We start from the raw sequence: 19,736 nt of genomic DNA, 5'->3' as shown, positions 1-19,736 counted from the left end.
AATATAAAAAATATTTTTTTTCCATTAATGTCTAAAGTGATCCTTTACCAGGCATCCCCTTCACCAGCAAAAAAAAAAAAAAAATATGAATTTTGGTAGTTTTGTATAATTAGATGATTCACATTTATTATATCTGATTATCAATACCCCTAAATAAATATGAGAATACGGAATATATACACATATGCTTTTCGGGATTCAGTCACACTTATTAAATAAAACACTCTTTACTTTACACAAATTTCATTCCGTTTCCATTTTCTTTCCACTCCTAAACCTGCACTCATACATCTCAACTGTCCAGGTTTTCCCAGACTGTCCAGATTTTTGCCCCATATGTTTCACCTGTCTCTCATAAAATTGTGGTTTTCTAGCAAATCACGGAGGACTAACGTCAGAAAATAATGGCAGACATTTGAGTTTCAGACTTCATATCCTTCAGAATTCATGCTAAAGCAAAACCCAGTATTCTATCAACTTTCTAAGCTTGTATGGGCAATATTTAAAAAGTGTCCCTATTTTGGGGCCTCTGTCCCTCCATTGTTTGAGGCTTTGTCCAGTAAGATATGCCTGCAGTTATAAAACGACAATTTAATAGATAATTAGGATCTGTAGATACTCATTTTATAAAGCTACCCATGTATGTAAACACTTTTTTACTTTATCAGCAATACCCTCTAATCCCAATTTACATACACAGATCAAAGAAAAAGAAAACAAATTACATTTACACCTTTCACAAACTGCATCGCATAGCTCTCAACCTTCCATCTCCAAAATGAGGAACACTAGCCCTCATAATGTGGAACAAAGGGGCAAAATTAAATGTGGAACACATACTAATGGCTTACTAACAGTTTCAACTAGGAAGGCCATAGGATGGTTACAATATGCCGGTTTTACTTAAAAAGAAGCTCTTTTAATGAATTAATATGATTCATTTCTATTTACCGTGAATTTCACTTAAAAAATCCCTAACACGAAAAATGTGACAAGTCTTTCAATGTGGAACTTCCAGGAACTTTTAAGATCCCAAATGAGGTACACTTGAGAGGTATGGACCATCGTGCTGTTAAATGGTCTTCGTCTCTCCTTATGTAAACACTTCAGTAGCCACTCTATACAACTAACAAACCACAACCAGTTTTACATTAAACCATTTACATATAAAAATAAATAACTATTAAAATATACTTATCTACCAATTAAAATATGGATTACTTCCTCACTTATAAGAGACGTAACAATTAATAACTCACGGAATCGCAATCCATATAACTAATCTCGCAAACAGATATTAAATCGACATTTAACTATGGTAAACCTTTACAATATAATTCTATAATAGTTATTTTATAGGCGTGACAAAGATACTGAAACATTCTCCAGCACGTTGACTAGGACTCCTCACTCCCGCTAGACGTGGGAGCAAAGTCCTCCTCAAGCCCTCCCCTTTCTCTACCTCATGACGTCTAAGCACGTCTCTGAAGTCCCTTCAGCTAAGGGAGTCTAACCAAGACCGTTTGAGTACCGCCTCTGGCCGATTCTTCCCGGAAAGTTTTTGGGCCGTAAATCTGGGAATGTTTGCCCGTTAATGGAATGCGTGCTTCATAGTTACTAAATTCTTTAATGCTACAATAGTCAATTGAATGTTTCTAGTACGTTTCTGTAAAATTGCTACTCGTTGCGTAATGGCATGCTGATAATATTTTGGTGAGGGATCAAAGATGGCTGACGGGTGGCCATTTTTTTTACTTAAATAGACAACATATGTCATATCTTGCTTTTATTGAAATACTGTTAGACGTGAGTAAGATTGTGCTGTTGCCTACCGAAATTGCAATGTATTGTTGTGTGTAGCTTTAGTTTGTAACGTTTAGATGACATCCTGCTTTCTTACTTTCTCTCTATAATGGATAGTATAGGTTGAGTGTGTATATTTTATAAAGAAATTGTTAGGACTGTAGTTAATGACAGGAACTGGAGTATAAGAGCAAGTATTACTAGGGATCATCTTAAAATTAGCAGAGTGCATTTTTCCTAAGCATTTCAGAAGCTGTTAAACAAGAAAGTGAATGTTGGTAGATGTAAATAAACTTCCATCGTATGTATGCATACAGTTTAGAAATATGACTCTACATCCTTAAATATTGCAGTGAGACAGCAGAAAATGATACAGTTTAAAATTGAAAAGAGCAGTATGTGGAGAAATTGTATTATTTTTTATTGTAAGTTGAGGGGGCGTTATGAAACTGTGTTGTAGTCCAGAGTTTGGTTACCCCAAATACCAGTTTGCTTTCTCTGTGACTCTGAGAAAGTCAGTTAACTTTAGGATGCTCCCAGGTAGTTTCTGAAAAGTGACAATCTAGCCCATAGGGCTTACCTGGTTTACACTTCTCAATATAAACAGCTGTGTTGATGCTTTAAAAGCTGCTTTGAGCATTGTTTTTACCATTGACAACTGCTTGGCTACTGTCTTGTCTTCACCAAGGATTTGGACGCCTTTTGACTTAAGGGAGCAGAACAGATGATCTGATTTGTTTCTTCAGTGATTTTTTTTTTTATTTTTATTTGTACATATGTAATGATGCCGTAAGTGACTATTATTGATGTTGATCTGTCCATGAACCCTTATTTTGTTGGGTACCCATTACTGGCACACCCACTAACATCCTGTCAAATCTGTAGCAATGATTGTGTTATTTAACAACCACAGATATTTATTCAGATTTCTTTCTCCAAAATTTCTTATTATTCTGTTTTTATGTCCATTTCTGGTTTTGATTTTTTTTTTAAGGATCCCCTTTAAATTCAAACATGTTATACTCTTGTGTTGCAATTTTTGATGTAAGCCAAAGTAAGCCTGCACCAAATATGTTTTGCATGTAACTTAAAGCTCTTTAATAGTCTGTTTTGCATCTAATTTCTTCCACCATTACTTTCCAGCTCACCTCTCCAGTGGCTTGCCAAGGTGGTTGTTTTTGCTAAAAATAAGCAGTGGGACTTTTTTTCATATTGTACATAATTTTGAACATTGAAGAGTCTCAAAGGTGTTTTTTATTCTTTTTGTAATTTCACAGTATCTTCTGTTCATGAAATGTTTGTTTAGACTTAAACTGTTTAAAGGGATGCACAGTTAGCATTAGTTTATCTAATTCGGTATTGCTGTTGCTGTAGGGCATTTCTCCCCATGTCCTGTGAAAACGGTCCCTGCCTGTTTTGGAACTTGTATTTAACAAACTCTTACATTATTTGTTTCTCACTCAAAAATCTGTTACCAAATAGGGAATCGGAAGTGTGGCACCCTTCAAACAGATGTGGTTATAACTGTTAAGAAAAAGAAAGTCATGGGAGGAGCAGGTACTTGTTTCTGTGCTACCCAGGTTAGACTGATTTTAGCCAAGTCCAAGAGGCAAATGAAATGGCAAGAAAATGGTCTGATAAGCAAATGTACGCATTTATAGTAGTTTACTTTTTAATGTGTATTTTATAGTTTTTTTGGGATGGTATAAAATTTGTTATGTTATATTCATTGTGCAGTTGAATAACATTTGGGGAAGGAAATAAGGTTTGCTTCACAATTAATATTAAGTTAGAGATGAGAGAAAAAAGTAGTTAGTGTGAAGATTTTGTTCCTTTGAGATTAGGATGATTAATATTGAGTGTTAGTAAGTTGATCTTGGAGGAAAGAGTACAGAAGAAAATGGTTATAGAGATTATATGAAGTAATTTAGTTCGAGTAAATATCACTCCCCACAGAGTAAACACTCTTGGCACACAAAATCCTGATAAATAAATAAGCAAAACAACCCAGTGCAAGAGCGAAACAAGGCAGCAAATAACATGGAACAATCAGCGTGCGTAACAGTCCAATGAAGCATACGTATTCAGCAACTAATAATAGGATGCAGGAGCAGCAGGAAAATTCATAAAACAACTTTATTCACTGGCCAAAACAAACATGGTAAGTGCTTTCACCTAGAAGGCTTCCTCAGACCATGTAATCCCACATTCTAATTATTCATTTAAACAAAATAAGGCGCGAAAAATCACAAAAATCATTGAAACTCTTAAAGGTATAGCAACCATATACACAAATATAAAAACATACATTGAAACCAATATAAAATACATATAGAACACTTCAGTGTAAATAAAAATTCTTTTGTTGTTTTGCTTATTTATTTATGAAGTAATTTAGTGTTTTGTTTAGTCTTTGGAAAGGAAGTACATTTTATAGGTTCACAGGTTGGTACTGGGCTATCTGCCCGAAGGCATATATTAGCCCAGCCACGTTGTGCAGTATTCACCGCCCCTTTAGTAGTTCCCTAGACCCTTGTACTAGCAGCTAGTACCCTTGGCCCCTATCTAGTAGTGCTGTTGGTGTGATTCCCCGGTGTGAACTTTCTGTTACCCATCCACTCATCAAGGTTCCTCTTGAAGAGTGATAGTGAGGGCATCTGTCTTATGTAGATCGGGACCCTGTTCCATAGTAAGGGAAGTCTCTGCGAAGGGAATCTATCCCTCCAGCATGTTCTATTCATTGTTGTGTTGAGGTTTATATCCCTAGAGAGTGTAGCTCGAGTAGATTTGGTTTTGCTAAGATGGAGCATGTTCAACAGTTCTGGGTTGGACATGGCTCTGTACGTTAGAGATCGCCTTTGAGAAAGCGGTATGCAACAGAGAACAGTCTTAGCTTTTTCAATCGTGCTGCATAGGGCAACTGCTTGAGGCCAGTAATCCTCTTGGTTGGGTACCTTTGTGGTCTCTCCAGCTGCTGGAGATGTCTAGCCAGGTACATTCCAGTTGGTGCATTGTACTCGATAATGGGTCTGATGAGGGAAGAGTAGAGTGGCAACATTACATCCTTGGATCTTGATGCAAACCCTTTTGTGATCAGATGGGTCACATAGAAGGATTTTCTAACCACTTTGGCAACATGGTTATCAAAGGAAAGCTGACTATCTACTTGGGTCCCTAGATCCCTTATTTCTTCAGATTTCAGGGGATTACCTCCTATGTTGTAGTTTGCGGGTACTCTGTTTTTTCCCAAGGGGATTACTACGCATTTTTTTTGCATTTAGCTTGAGACCATGGCTTTGACACCATGCATCAGTCTCATTTAGGCCCTTCTGGAAGATCTCCATGTCGGCCGGAGACTATTATAGCACCCAGTTTACAGTCGTCCGCAAACTGTGTCAGCCAGAGCCCTTCCATGCCTGCCTGTACTTCTGAGAAGTATATGCCAAACAGGAGGGGCCCCAGGACAGAGCCCTGAGGCACACCACTCGTTACTGGTCTGGATTCGGACATAGATCCCGCTACTCTTACTTTATGGGATCTGTCTGAGAGCCAGTTTGCAATCCATCTTGTGACGTAAGGGTTTATGCCCAGGCTGGTGAGCTTATCAATAATACCTGAATGGGGAATGGTGTCAAATGCCTTAGCAAGGTCAAGGTAAGCCGTGTGTACCTCCTTTCCCTTATCCATAGCCTGAGTAACTGTCTCAAAGAAATCCACCAGGTTCAGGAGGCATGATCTGCCCTTGACGAAGCCGAACTGTGTGGGGTTCAGCGACTGGAGGTTCCCAATCTCTCCATTTATGAGTTCCATAATGATTCGCTCCATAGGCTTACAGATCAGACTGGTCAGGCTTATTGGTCGGTAGTTCCCAGGGTCAGTTGTTGCCCCACCCTTGTGTAGCGGGACCACCATTGCCGTGCGCCATTCTATGGGCACATATCCTGTGGAGAGACTGAGACTGAACAGGGTATTAAGATGCGGGGTTAATTCCTTTTGGAGCTCGCGTATGACACAGCCTGGGACACCATCTGGTCCCATGGAGGCAGTGTTTTTAGCTTTAGATAGTCTTGTTAACCAGCGTATCAGTAATAATTGGACTTACACAATCCCCTAGAATGGTAATAGGCCCTGTAGGTGGTGAGGGGGGGAGAAATTTGCACTGAACCTGTCAGCCAAGATGTTGGCAATGTCAGAAGGGTCAGTGTATTTTGTTCCATTTTGTACTAGCTCAGAATAGACCTGAGCGTTGCCATTTAGGTTTTTGACGTAGCTATAGAAGGCCTTATGATTATCCTTGGCAACTTTTTTTTTTTTCAAAATTGGCTTTAGTTGACTTGAAGAGGGTCCTCAATTTCTTACTAATGCTGATCAGGGATGATTTTTCTACTTGAGATTTGGCCTTTTTTTTGTATAAGTCTCCTCCTTTTATTGTAAAGTTTGCTTATGGCCGGGTCCACCAGACTGGTTTCTTCCTGCTTGAGGAAGGAGTCTTGGTTTTATTTGGGATAGCACGGTCCATGCAATCCTGAAGATGCATATAGAGTGCCTTGGTGTAGGATTCCGCATCCTGGATATCATTATCCTTCTGAAAGGGTATAGTGAAGCTTTCCACTGTGGATGCAAGTTGTTTGAAGTTTGCTTTGGAAAGGTTTTTGACTATGGTTTCTTTGATTGGGGGAGGTGGAGGAGTGAGGATGTCCAGGGTTATCAGTTTGTGGTCGGATCTGACCAAGGAGGGGGTGATGAGTGTGGTACAATGGGCGCCTATATTTGTGATGATTAAATCCGATATGTTGTCCCCTCTAGTGGGGGAACATACTAGTTGTTCAAGGGCATTTGAATTTATAAATTCTATGAATCGCTGAGCATAGGAGTTGGAACATTGGTAGTTCGCCCAGTCTATACCAGGTAGTTGAAATCACCCAAGATTATTGATGAGTGAAAAACTGTTGGACTTGTGTAACAAGTATCCGTATTGTATTTTGTACACGTAAATATACTTTAATGTTCGGCAATACTTAATTTGATGTATTTGGCTGAATTTTTGTATTTCATTCAGTAGTCAACTGCGTAAGTATTGTGATGTTTTTATATAGGTGGGTTTGCGTTTGGGCTGTATCACTGTTTGCAAATGCTATACAATTGTAAATTGTCTTTTTATTTTCTGTAAAGCAGTGAGGTGATGTGCTTCATTTGGAAAACTTGCTGTATAGTTGGATTTTTTTGTATTTTTGTTCAAGTTGGTGGTGTTTTTTTTTTGTATGTTAGCGACTGTAGGAGAGTAGGTAGGAGTAGAGACCTAGCTCACAAATTGTCATAACTGGTTAAACATAATTTTGCTCTTTATGGCATTCCAGTTTCTGGTTTGTTTTTTATGTTGCATAGTTTATGTGAAGATCAGTTTTTAATGCTAGTCATTTAGCGCACTAAGTTGGGGAAGGTCCCCATTGTCCTAACCAAATTTTCCCTGAGTTAATGAGTTTAGTTTTGTTGACATTTGTTCATTGGAAATCATTTAGGTATCTTTAGTACTGTTAAGAATTTCTTGAGTAGCATCTTGGTTATGCCATTTTGCAGTTTTGCGTGTGTGTGTGTGTGTGTGTGTGTGCGTGTTGTAGTGGGGAAAGAGTTTGTTATGCTTTTGAGCATCCATCCATCCATTCACAACCCCTTTCTCCCATTTTTGCACATGGGGTCAATGTGTCACTTTAACAATGACGATCCTTGAGAGCCAAGATTTATGCCACCGGGTGGCTAGCCTTGGTGCAGAGCATATTATTGGTAAATGTATCGAATAATGGTGGACATGGGGTTGATCCCTGTAATACTGTTACTGTAAATGATTTTGAAAGAGGAGTATGTGTTGCCATCTTAGTGGTTAGGGACCCATTTCCTAGTTGGTTGTAGAATAGCTATCCTATTGATGATAACTGATAGTGCAAACATTATCTATTAATTGTACCCTTCATCCAAAGTTTTCGAAAGTCCAAAACTAGTGAAGCAGCCACATTTCTTTTCAGTATTTATTGGCAGTGCGAAGAAGTGTTAGTAGGGAAGACCATTTCTGTACTATACCCTGCTGTGAAATCATGCTGAGTGGGAGACTGTAGATTATTATTTCAGCTGTGCTTCCTGGTTTAATAAGGGGCAAGGTGTATTCCTGTTTCCATATTGTTATAATGTTTTGAGTAAATATTTTTTATTTGTAAGGTGTATGTTGGTAGTATGAGTATTTATACATACATGGTGAGTGTGGATAAGCAAGCTGTTATTGGGAATTAAAAGTGTTTATTAAAAAAAAAAAGTTAAATAATAAGGTCACTGAGAGGTGGTATACTGGAAGATTAATCCCCATGGAGGTTAGTCAGATTGAAAACGTGGGTAGGGGGGGGTGTGAAGAAAAGAGAACGAAAGTTGGGTGATGACTGAGGATGTGCGAAGCAGATGGTGTGAAGGGAGGAGAATTTCATAATTATGGGACATGGTTGCAGCAGTATAAAATGTGCAGCAAATTTGGGGTGGGGGCTGTTTGCAGTTTGAGGTTTTTGTTTTCCATTTGTGCCACCACTGTTGGCTACATCTGCCGAAATTGTCACTTTCTCAGAACATGCTCAAAACTGCATATGATGTCAAGAATTTCTTATTTTTAATTTTTAACTTCTGTATAGAAACAGGCTATGTTCTAGCTTTTTACTGTTGGGAGATATTTACCTTGGCAGAGTACATTGCAGTTTGCTGGGTCCAGACAGTGGTATTGCAGCAAACTTGTCTTGCTGCAAATTTCATATAGACCTCTGGAGATGTGAAATACAGATTGTGTTAATTGTTTAATTCCTAAAAAGGGCAACTGTCGTGTGTGTGTGTGTGTGTGTGTGTGTGTGTGTGTGTGTGTAAGTTTTATCATTTTATAGGTTCATAGGTTGGTACTAGGCTATCGGCCCTAGGGCCTATACAAGCCTAGCCATAACAGTTCCCTGGCTATTTTTCCCTGATTCCGGGGTGAATGTCCTATCTCCCATCCAATCGTCAAGGTTCGTCAAGGTTCCTTTTGAAGAGGGCCAAAGAGGCACTCAGCTTGACATGTATGGGCAGTCTATTCCAGAGTATGGGGAGTCTCTCTGGGTCAGAAACCTATCTCACCGGCATGTTTTGTTCATTGTGATGACCAGGTTTAGATCCCTGGAAGCATGTAGCTCTGAGGGATTGAGATTTCTTTACGTGTAGCATGTACAACAGCACTGGGTTTGACGTGGCCTTGTATGTAAAGCAGAGCTCACCTCTGAGTAGGTGATGCGCGTTTTTTTTTTTTTTTTTTTCTATGAAGGGAGTTTTTATCATTGAATGGTTTGTGCACTTGGGGTGAAGTGTACATTAAACACTCCACCCAGTGCACAGAAGCTGTAGCCCCTGCCTTGTATTCATTCATGAAGAGGTGGACATCATAATGTCCATGGGTGGACAGTACCACCTCCACTGCATCCCTGCCATGACTGCAGAACTCTTAATGTGCTAATAGTTAATTTTGTTTATACGGTGATGATGTGGACATTCCTCTCTCTTGTTCAAATCCATACTCTAATCTGGTGGAAAACTGTGTGGGGTGCTTAAAATAAGTTAAGCCCTTGATGGATTGGTTTGTGTGCATTGTCTGTTATAACTTGATGGTCGTGGTAAATGGGAAGCTTGTAATTTTCACACACTTGTACACAGTGATGGAGTGGAAGCAGAGTCTGAAGAGTTAGTTTATTGTGATAATGACCACATGTTGTCGGGTGTGGGTTTTTGCATGTATTAGCTGAACATGCTGTAGGTTTATGAATTTTGAGCAGTTACTAGTCTGTTATTGCACAGTAGTAATGAGTAAAATAATAGTAATGTGCACTATGTTGCAAGATGGAGGTTTATACTCTCTAATGCTACATCATCCACCTTTGTCAGTTGTGGAAGCTGGTGTTGGTTGTTTAAGGCTGAGGGCTTATTTGTAATGCTGCATTATCTACTTTTACTAGTTGTACAAGGCTGTGTTAAATTGGTTGTTTGTATGCTACATAATTTCATTACAAAGTCTATTCTGATTTGTATGCTTGCAAGACCAGCTTGTGTAGGAGTGTTCTGTTTGCTTTCTTCTTGTTTAGAGATTGCTTGGAATTTTGTAATTCCAAGGAATCCCTTTGCTCGTATAGCTACTGAGTAGAATTCTCCGGCTTTATTGAGAAAGTTATATTTTGGGGTGTTTTTCAGATTGGCACCAAGTGATAACCTTTGGGGTATTTTAGCCTGGTTTTGGAGTTTTTGTATGTTCTGAATGTGTAGATTTTATTTTAATTTTTTTTCAAGATCATAAGAAAGCGGTTTGGTCGTTTAGTTTTGAAATAGTGTGTGTTCGTTCATTGTTTACATCAGACTGGCTAGAGTGTGGTACAGTTTAGCTGAGATATTTAAAAATTTTTAGATTAGAGGGTTGATAGAAGCTGTCATGATGCATCTGAGGCTGCATTCTGTGAAGGGCCATTGTGTTGATAGAAAAATGTTAGTAGTACAGGCCAGGTGTTGTGTTCAGTAGAGATTGGGCACTAACTGTTGGCCGTATCTATTATAAAACTATATGGTCACTGGACTGTGTTTTGCTCTCCGAGATGTTTGGTTCTACTATATCTTGTAGTAGCTATGCATTCAATTTTGTAGCAACCCTCAAACCAGCATAATTCTAGTTGACGCAAAGGTACTGCATTACATTTCTAGCTGCACATGACTGCCTTCCTTTTCGTTTTCAGGTTGCAGCCTTCTGCTGAATGTGCTAGTCCTTGTACAGTCCTCATGATTATTTGTATTTGAGACCATGTGTCAACACTACAAATAAAATGCAGTAAAAGCACTGTAGTTGAGGGTGTGGTACTAATGCTAATTTCTGGGCCCTCTGAACTGTAGTTTCTACGTGCCAGTGCTGTAGTCAAACCACAGTGGTGAGGAACCCCTCCTTTGTGGTATAACTTAGAAGTAGAGATATGGCATTCAGATCCAAAGAAAATATAGTCCCGCTGTATACGTCCCTCAGACCAGTAATATAGTGTACAGTGCGCCATTTGGCATGTACTTGATTAGGCACTTGCAGCAGCTAGAGTACCCTCGGGTTCCTCACAGAAAATACAGGGTGTAAACAACATGTCCTGTATGGATAGACTAAAAGCCCTATCCCTTTACTCTGCTGTATACTGACTATTAAGAAGTAACCTATGCCTGACCTACAAGTAGTCACAAATTTAGGTCTGGTGGAGCTGCTACAGATTTGCAAGTCAAGCAGCATTAGGATTACTCTGTCTAGGGATCTAAACTTGGTCAGCTACTCGAACAAAGCATGGTGTAGAGACAGATGTGTTGCAGAGATTGCCTCTTATTTTGGGAAAGGCTTCCTATTCACATTAAACAGAGCCCTTCCATGGTCCTCTTCAAATGCAGTTTGGATCAATGGCTGGAAAAGTACCAAATTTTATATTTGGGATGATGCCTGTGTCCCCGATGGACAGGAGCAATCTGTAGGATACACAGGCACATACCCATGCCATTGTCTTGCTACTAGGACCATGTATTGGGTAAATTCGGGTTATATTAGCAATGTTTGCAAAGGCTCTTAAACCGTTAGCTATTTAATCTTCTGTGAACTTATGAGCTAATTTTATAGTTGATGTTTAACTGGGAGGGATACAATATTTCACATGATGGGGTCATGTATTTTGGGGGTGTACTGGGGTGATATTTCAGTTCGATGAGTGCTTGTATATTTGCATCCTTTCCTTGAGTAAGGGACCACAGGGCAGACACTGATTGTGACTGATAGATAAATAGACAAAGTCAATCTTGTCATGGAGTAACTCACAGTTCAAGCCTGCCAACAGCCAGTAACTGCTTCTAACTTTGCCTACATAGGGCAGGCATCCTAATGTAATTTTTGTTTTCTTTGAAAACTATATTTTGCCCATAATGCTTGGTAATGACTCCGATGATGAGGTCAGTTTGTCCATTTCTCTGCTTTTGAGACCACAGTTCCATTCACTTAGAATGGAAGCAGTGAGAAGTAGTTTCAAGTTTGAGAATGGGCAAGTGTCACTGACCTCATTTGCGTAACTTTTTAAGTACTTGTTTCCTTTGATTGTCTTACATGGTCAAAATGTCCCCACTGAATTGTAAAGTAGCTGCGTGTGCAGTTTTCTGGTCTTTCTTTAAGACAGAGTATTGCATTTCATGGTTTGCAAAACTCTGGTAATAGCTGGAGCTGCTGTCAGTTGTTGAGTTTCTTTTTTCTCGGACTACAAAGGGTTCAGTAGGTTTGTAGATCCAGAGGAGGGAAAAATATTGATGTAAATGACGGTACACAATGAGAGAGTTGTGAATCCTTGGAGTTTGAAGAGGTTTATTGGATTGGGTGTGGAATAAGATCTCTGCCTTCAGTATGACCAGTAAAGTAACCACAAGTTCTAAAAGGAGCATTATTAATTCTATGGAAAGTTTTTTATTACATACCTTCCATTTGTTTTCCTTGACAAGAAATCTTGCTTGTAGAAGAGGAAGAAGGAGGGGCAAAATTATTGAAGAGCAAGAAATTTCACAATCTCTCATTCTGGCCCAAACATGGGGTGCCATGAGAGAGCTTTTTCCACATAGTGGAAGAAGCTGCTAACTCATGCTTTATTGATATGTGGAAATGTGGGGTTATTCTGTAGGGAGGAGAATATTCTCTAGGGCAAAGGAATGTTGTGTTTAGGGTGGTGGTGTTTAATCAAAATGTTTTCTGTGCAAACTTTGTGAAATTTAGGTGAGAATGGTGGCTGTTTGCTGCTTGTGCATGAGGCCCAGCTGAATTGATGCTTTTCTTGAGTCTTCTGGGGCTCTGAGTAACTGAGGAAAGAGATGAAAAGAGGGTATAGGAGGTGGATTTCATCTCTTTGCATTATCCCACACCACATGTAGGTTACTCAGTGGATTCTTGCTGGAAGTCTGAATGGGCAAGTGAAGAATATTGTAGTCGGAGAAAGTATCTCAAATGAAGAGGAGTGACCAATGGGTAATGCAAGATTTTTTGTTGGGGCCTCTTTCCCCATTGTCTCCCTGAATGACATTATGGAGGAGGAGTGGTGGATGTGAAAATCTTCAAAGCTTAGTAGCTGGATTGTTCAGGGTGATGTGGGGAAAATTTGTATACTTTACCATAAGGGTGGTTAGGATTCTGTACCAGCAACTACATCCTGTTGTGACCAGATTACTGGAAGACATAATTGTTGGAAATATATTTGTTAAAACAAGTTTAGAGGGGAACCTGAGTGATATGAACAATGGTTAGTTTGTTAGTTTTCATTTTTGCCAATTATACAATGTCTCTGAACGTTATACTTATAGATAGTGTGCCGCACTGTCTTTTCAACTGCATGTCTGCGTGTATATAGAAACGTGCAAATACTAGCTTTCCTTGCAGTTAGGGAAGTATATAAAAATACTGACCTGCAGCTCAGGCAGAGAAATTGTATTCAAAATATTATTTGTATATCTTGTTGGCTGTTTTTGTTTTAAATCTTTACCACACTTGTTTACAGCACATCATTAAAGGGTAGGTGTTTTGGTGCATATATTTTACAATACTTTAAGATATCAAATGTTGTTTTTCAACTTTTCCCATTTGTATGTGTCATTTATTTGACTGCATTGTTGTTGGATGACATCACACTTCAAGATGGCTGTCACATTCTTCATGACCTCACTTCATCTGTGCACATAAAAACAATCATGCTATCTTACTTGTTGGCCAAAGTAACTAATAATAGCAGTGTTTTATCACCAGTTCAAAACCTCTGTGTGGGCTTCATTCACCTAGAGAAATGATCATCCAGTTGAGCAGACCACTTAAAAGATTTTGTTCTTGTTCTCGGACATTTTAAGGTCTTTCCTGAGACATGCAACTTTCCCAGGCCCTCTTGCTGCTGCATATAAGTTTGTAATGGTATCTGTGATTATAGTTCACTTCTGGTAACATCAGAAGCAGGTACAGTAAGCTAGAATTTTGGATTTGAGGGTACTATCTTTGCGTTGTTGCTGTTTTCAGAAAGTTTAATTGTTGCTCCTCAAATGTTTAGTCCAGCAGTCATTCACAGGGTTTGTCCCTTACCAGTGATGATGGGAAGTTTGTCTCTCCTTTTTGTTGAACCTCCTTGTTAACTTAATTTTTAGCCTGATCCAATAATGCTACATAATGTGATCCATACCGATTCCTCCTTCCCTTATGCTAGTGTGCAGACACACATACCATACACAAAAGGTGATGGGTACCTTGTAATTTTTGTCCCATACAACAAATTATACTTGCTCTGAGCAGGCTTTCAGTTTTTTAATAAGCAAACCCTCTTTCTCTACACTGCCCTTAGCATTGCTCCCAGTAGGTTCACACCCCACTTATTGTCCACTCATTTTAACGATCACTACACCATTTCTCCTTGTCCTTATTAGTATCTACATAGAGATTTTTTTATACACTGTTGTGTAGCTTCCCTTCTGGCAGATTTGATACTGACTCTGAACCAAAGGGACTGCAGCACAGCTGTGTACTTCTGTTCAAATCATTTTATTGAAAGATTTCTTTACAAACAATAGTTAATGGGATTTTGTAAATCAAATATTTAAGTTAAGTAACTATTTACAAATGTACATAGGCCTCAAGTCAGTTGTATATAAGAAGTACAAATCATTATTGCATATACAGATGCTATACATCATTAAACAAACAGTTGGACAAGTAAATGATGATTCCTTGCGACTTCTCTTCTTATGTAGGTTAATTTGTGACCATCTTGAGTGTCTCAATTAGGGAGAGAACTTTCTCCCAAGGATTGTTGGTCCATTTCCTAGGAAAGATTCTCATTTCCTTAACTTTGATTTCTAACAAAGCTACCTCTTTCAATAGAGTTAGAAAATCCTCGAAAGTTGGACTGATAGTAGAGTTCCATTTCCTTGTGATACATTTTTTTGATACTGCCATTATAGTCCAAAAAGATACCGGTCTTTCCTTTTTCATTGCAGTGGCTTCATATATATTCAGGAGAATTAATAACTTTTGACAGAATAAAAGAATCCGTATAAATGGCTTGCAAAAATTCACCAATATTTTCCCCAAATTTTTTTATACAAGAACATTCATACATAATATGAGACCAGTCTGCATTACATTTTAATGAACACCTCCAACATAATGTTTCATTCATGTTATTAAATTTAGCTATTTTACTTGGAGTGTAAAAGGCTCTGTGAAGGAGCTTCCATGCAAAGATTTTCCAACATTGTATATTTGAGGTTAACTTTATAGAATACAATATATCTTTTTTGGTCTCATTTGATAACAGTAATGTATGATCGTTAGTGATATTATTTACAAAACTCCGAAAAGTATTGTAAATGTAATTTATATAATTTAGATTAGGTTTGGTGCAGTTGTATTGCAAGTTAACACAAAGCACCAGAGTTTATTATTCTGATCATTTAGTTGTATATTTTTGTAATTTACATTCCTCTTGAAAAATAACAGTATGTAATGTTTTCCATGCTGAGGAAGATTTCGGATCTATCCAATTTACTATCATTTTGAAAATGGATGCTTTGATATACATTTCTAAATCAGGAAAGTTAATACCTCCCATCTCACAGGGCCTACTATGGTTCAGATAAGCTATTCTGTTTTTTGGGGGTACCAAAGGAAACTTATAATGATTCTATTTAAATCTTAAGATTGTTTTGCTAGGAATTATAGGGATAGCTTGTGCAATGTAGTTTACCTTTGGGAGAATGACCATTTTTTAACTGTAATCTATCTTCAAAGATTAAATACAGCTTATTCCATTTGCCTATTGATAATTTTAGGGTATTCAGAATATTATTGTAATTTGTAGGTAAAGTTAGTTCTAGGTTTTCACATAAAACAATCCTTAAATAATCTAAAGAGGAAACTTTTTACCAAGTATTTGATTTATGTTAGTGTTTGATTTATTTTTATTATTTAATAGTATGTGATTTGATTTATAAGCATTAATTTTTAGACCTGAGATCTGAAGAAATTTCTCAGCAGTAGAATTTAATTCACATTGAGACTTATCTGAGTTTGACAAGGTAAGTAAAATATCATCAGCAAATAACATTATAAATGTTAATGCCTTTAATTTTGGGATTTGAACGAATCTCCGAGGAAAAAAATTCAATTGCTAGGACAAATAATATTGGAGACATGGCATCCTTGTTTGGTACCCTTAGTAATTTTAATTGCTTCCGATGTGAATGGACCTAATTTTACATATGCCAGGTTGTCTCTATATTCTTTATTAGAGTGATGAATTGCGTAGGAAAATTATAAATTTGTAAAACTTTGAATAGGTAGTTCCAATTTAATGAATCCAATGCTTTTTCGATGTATAATGTGACTATTAGTGCTTCAGCTTTGTCTTTATTTAAAATATCTATAGTGGTTAAGATTCTATGTATGTTATCATGGGTGCGTCTGTTGTAAATAAACCCTGTTTGGTCATCACTAATGACTTTAGTTAGACATTTTTTGATCCTATTGACCAGAATAGACATAAGAATTTTGTAGTTATTATTAAGGAGTGAAATAGGTCTATATGAGCTACATGAAGTGGGATTTTTATTTTCCTTTAAAATAGGTGTAAGCAATGAGTATCTCCATGATGGTGGAATTGTGCCTTGTGAATATGTTTCGTATACTGCCTTTTGTAGTATTGTTATGACAAATTATGGGAATAGTTTATAAATTTCCATAATTATTTCATCTATGCCTGGGGCTTTATTTTTACCCCTTTTAATTTTCTCATTAATTTCTTCCTTCGTAATTTGCTTTTGAATATTCATGTTTATGCTCTCTGGTATTTTATTTAAATTTAAGTTATCTAGGCATATGCTTGTATTGTTATGAAGTGGGTCATTATTGTTATAATGTTTTGTGAAATAAAATTTTAAAAGCGTCCAAAATGTCACTTATATCTGAAACTTTTTTCTTGTTATCCCCTTCATGAATTATGTTTGTAATATTATTTGCATTGGAAGATCTTTTTAATCTCATAGTACATTATGCATATATTTGGGAGAGATTGAATAAGAATTTAATTTTAATTTTTCTAAGGCCAAATTGGTTTTATGTAATAAGATATCATTCTATTTTTTATTTAATTTTTCAATCTCCTTTTATTTTTACAACAGGGTCTTCTAAAATCTTTAGGTCAGTTTCTATGATTTGTTTTTGAATGTTAATTAGCTCTTGATTCCCATTCCTTCGCTTTATTATTACACTAAGATTTGCCATAAAGATATGTCTTTAGAGAATCCCATAAAATAACTATATTTGTCACTAGTATGGATTATGATGTTTGCAGATGACATTGTGATCTGTAGTGATGGTAGGGAACAAGTGGAGGAGACCCTGGAGAGGTGGAGATATGCTCTAGAGAGAAGAGGAATGAAGGTCAGCAGGACTAAGACAGAATGTATGTGTGTGAATGAGGGAGTAGAGGTGGTGAAGGTGGATGAGTTTAAATACCTGGGATCGACAGTTCAGAGTAATGGTGAGTGTGGAAGAGAGGTGAAGAAGAGAGTACAGGCAGGATGGAGTGGGTGGAGAAGAGTGTCAGGAGTGATTTGTGACAGACTAGTACCAGTAAGAGTGAAAGGGAAGGTCTAAAAGAGGGTAGTGAGACCAGCTATGTTATATGGGTTGGAGACAGTGGCATTGACAAAAAGGCAGGAGTCGGAGCTTGACGTGGCAGAGCTGAAGATGTTAAGATTTTCACTGGGTGTGACGAGGATGGACAGGATTAGGAATAAGTATATTAGAGGGTCAGCCCAGGTTGGAAGGTTTGGAGACAAAGCCAGAGAGGCAAGATTACGTTGGTTTGGACATGTGCAAAGGAGGGATGCAGAGTATATTGGGGAAAAAGATGCTAAGGATAAAGCTGCCAGGTAACAGGAAAAGAGGAAGGCCTAAGATAAGGTTTATGTATGTGGTGAGAGAGGACATGCAGGTGGTTGGTGTGACAGAGAGCAAGATGCAGAGGACAAGAAGAAATGGAAACAGTTGATCTGCTGTGGCGACCCCTGATGGGAGCAGCCAAAAGAAGAAGTATAGTTTGTATCCAAGAAATATTTTATTTCCAAATCTAACCATGGCTTAAACTCTTTTAATTTAGTAAAATATGCTGAAATTCTCTTGGTGATTATCAGTCTTTTGAAATCCGTTTGAATTCTAAGAATAAGCGAGTTATGGCCAGACAGAGGATTATAGAAGAATGCGATATTTTCATTTTTAAATCATGAGATACATATATTTTATCAATTCTTGTTTGAGTGTTAAATCTATAGTCACTATGGGATAATAGTAATTAACTTTCATTCTTAAGACAAAATGAGTCTAATAACTGCAAGTTATCTGTCCATTTTTTAAGAGTTCTTCCTGTAGATGTGATACGAAAAGGTCTTTTGTTGGTAGTCTCCTAGCTATCTAAGATACAGTTAAAATCACCTCCCAAAATTAAGTTACCTTTAGATGTTTTGTTAATAAGTTCTGTGTTTTTTTTTAATAGTTCCTATACCTGGAAACTAGTACAAGTTCACCAATGTCCAGATTCTATTACTATATCTTACTATTATTGATAAAGGGCCCTCTTTGTCTTCATAGTTCAATAAAACTTGAGGATTAATAATATTTTTCTTCCATAGTATTAATACCCCCCTGGTTTTTTTACTATATGATGAATTAGATGGCTTTAGGAAGTCACTTGGGTTCCACGTGAAATTATCATTAGCTTTAAAGCAAATTTCCTGTAGAAAAAACACTTGTGCTTTATTTATTTTTAGGTATTTAAGTAAGTTAGATCTTTTCCTAGGATTATTTAAACCATTTACATTTAATGAGAGTAATACTGTGTCCATCTCGATAATTTGTACTTGAGTTTTGATTGAAATGACTGTATATTTTGTCATTTTTTTGTTGTATAATCTCCATATATGCGTTGAATTCAGTGGTGAGGCTGTTACTTCCTTTTAAACTATATAAAATAAAAATTGAATGAGGCCAGAAGAAAAAAAATCAACAAATGTATAATGGTAGACCTTATGCATGCATATAAACAAATATTTAAAATAATCTTTTAACAAACATGGAATGTTTAACCCATTCCCAATCTGAGTGAACTAAGAAGCTCAGACAGATTAACCTTCATTGCAGAAATTGAACCAAACATTAATGAAAAATTAGAGGCTCCTTTGCATATTGTTCTGGAGGTTGCAATTGATCAAGTCAAACATATGTGATTAATTCAATCAAAGTTATTTAGAGATGTGCTTGCTGTAGAATAACCTGGTGTATAATTCAAGCATTTAAGTTTTGTCATTTATTACATCATGTGCATTGATTCAGGTGTAATTCCTTTTTAATAAAGTATTAGTACATTATCATGTAATGTGTTTGATAATCCAGTTCCTTTCTATCTTATGAGTATCTATATAACGACCAGTTCATTTCGTAACTGCCTTATAGAGCATACTTTAGTCAGTGTTGTGCATTGATTCAGGTGTAATTCCTTTTTAATAAAGTATTTATATAACATAAGTACATTATCATGTAATGTGTTTGATAATCCAGTTCCTTTCTATCTTATGAGTATCTATATAACGACCAGTTCATTTCGTAACTGCCTTATAGAGCATACTTTAGTCAGTGTTGTGCAATTTGTTTACACTAGTAACAGTTTAAAACTCAGAGAATTAAACAGTTTCTAACACCTGTCATCATTGTTATGGATTAGTTTAAATTTGTGAACTACAAGTTCTGCATGTATATGAATTCCAAAGCATAGACAGTGCTGCTCAAGGCTGTGCTATGCAACAGTTACATA

At 37.2% G+C, this 19,736-nt stretch overlaps 1 protein-coding gene across 1 annotated transcript in view; it reads left to right on the top strand.

Moving 5' to 3' along the window:
- Window positions 1-1,450: 1,450 nt before the first annotated feature.
- Window positions 1,451-19,736, top strand: part of RNF111 (ring finger protein 111) — a gene marked incomplete in the record, with an annotated part of 1,207,185 nt that continues 1,188,899 nt past the window's right edge. Inside the window, 1 exon segment of the mRNA XM_044078570.1 lies at window positions 1,451-1,713.

Source organism: Protopterus annectens, chromosome 7.part1 (genome assembly GCF_019279795.1).
Source record: "Protopterus annectens isolate FY-2018-M chromosome 7.part1, PAN1.0, whole genome shotgun sequence".
Taxonomy (NCBI): Eukaryota; Metazoa; Chordata; order Ceratodontiformes; family Protopteridae; genus Protopterus; species Protopterus annectens.
The sequence above is the reverse complement of the archived record's forward strand: the minus strand, read 5'-3'. Positions and strand labels throughout refer to the sequence as shown.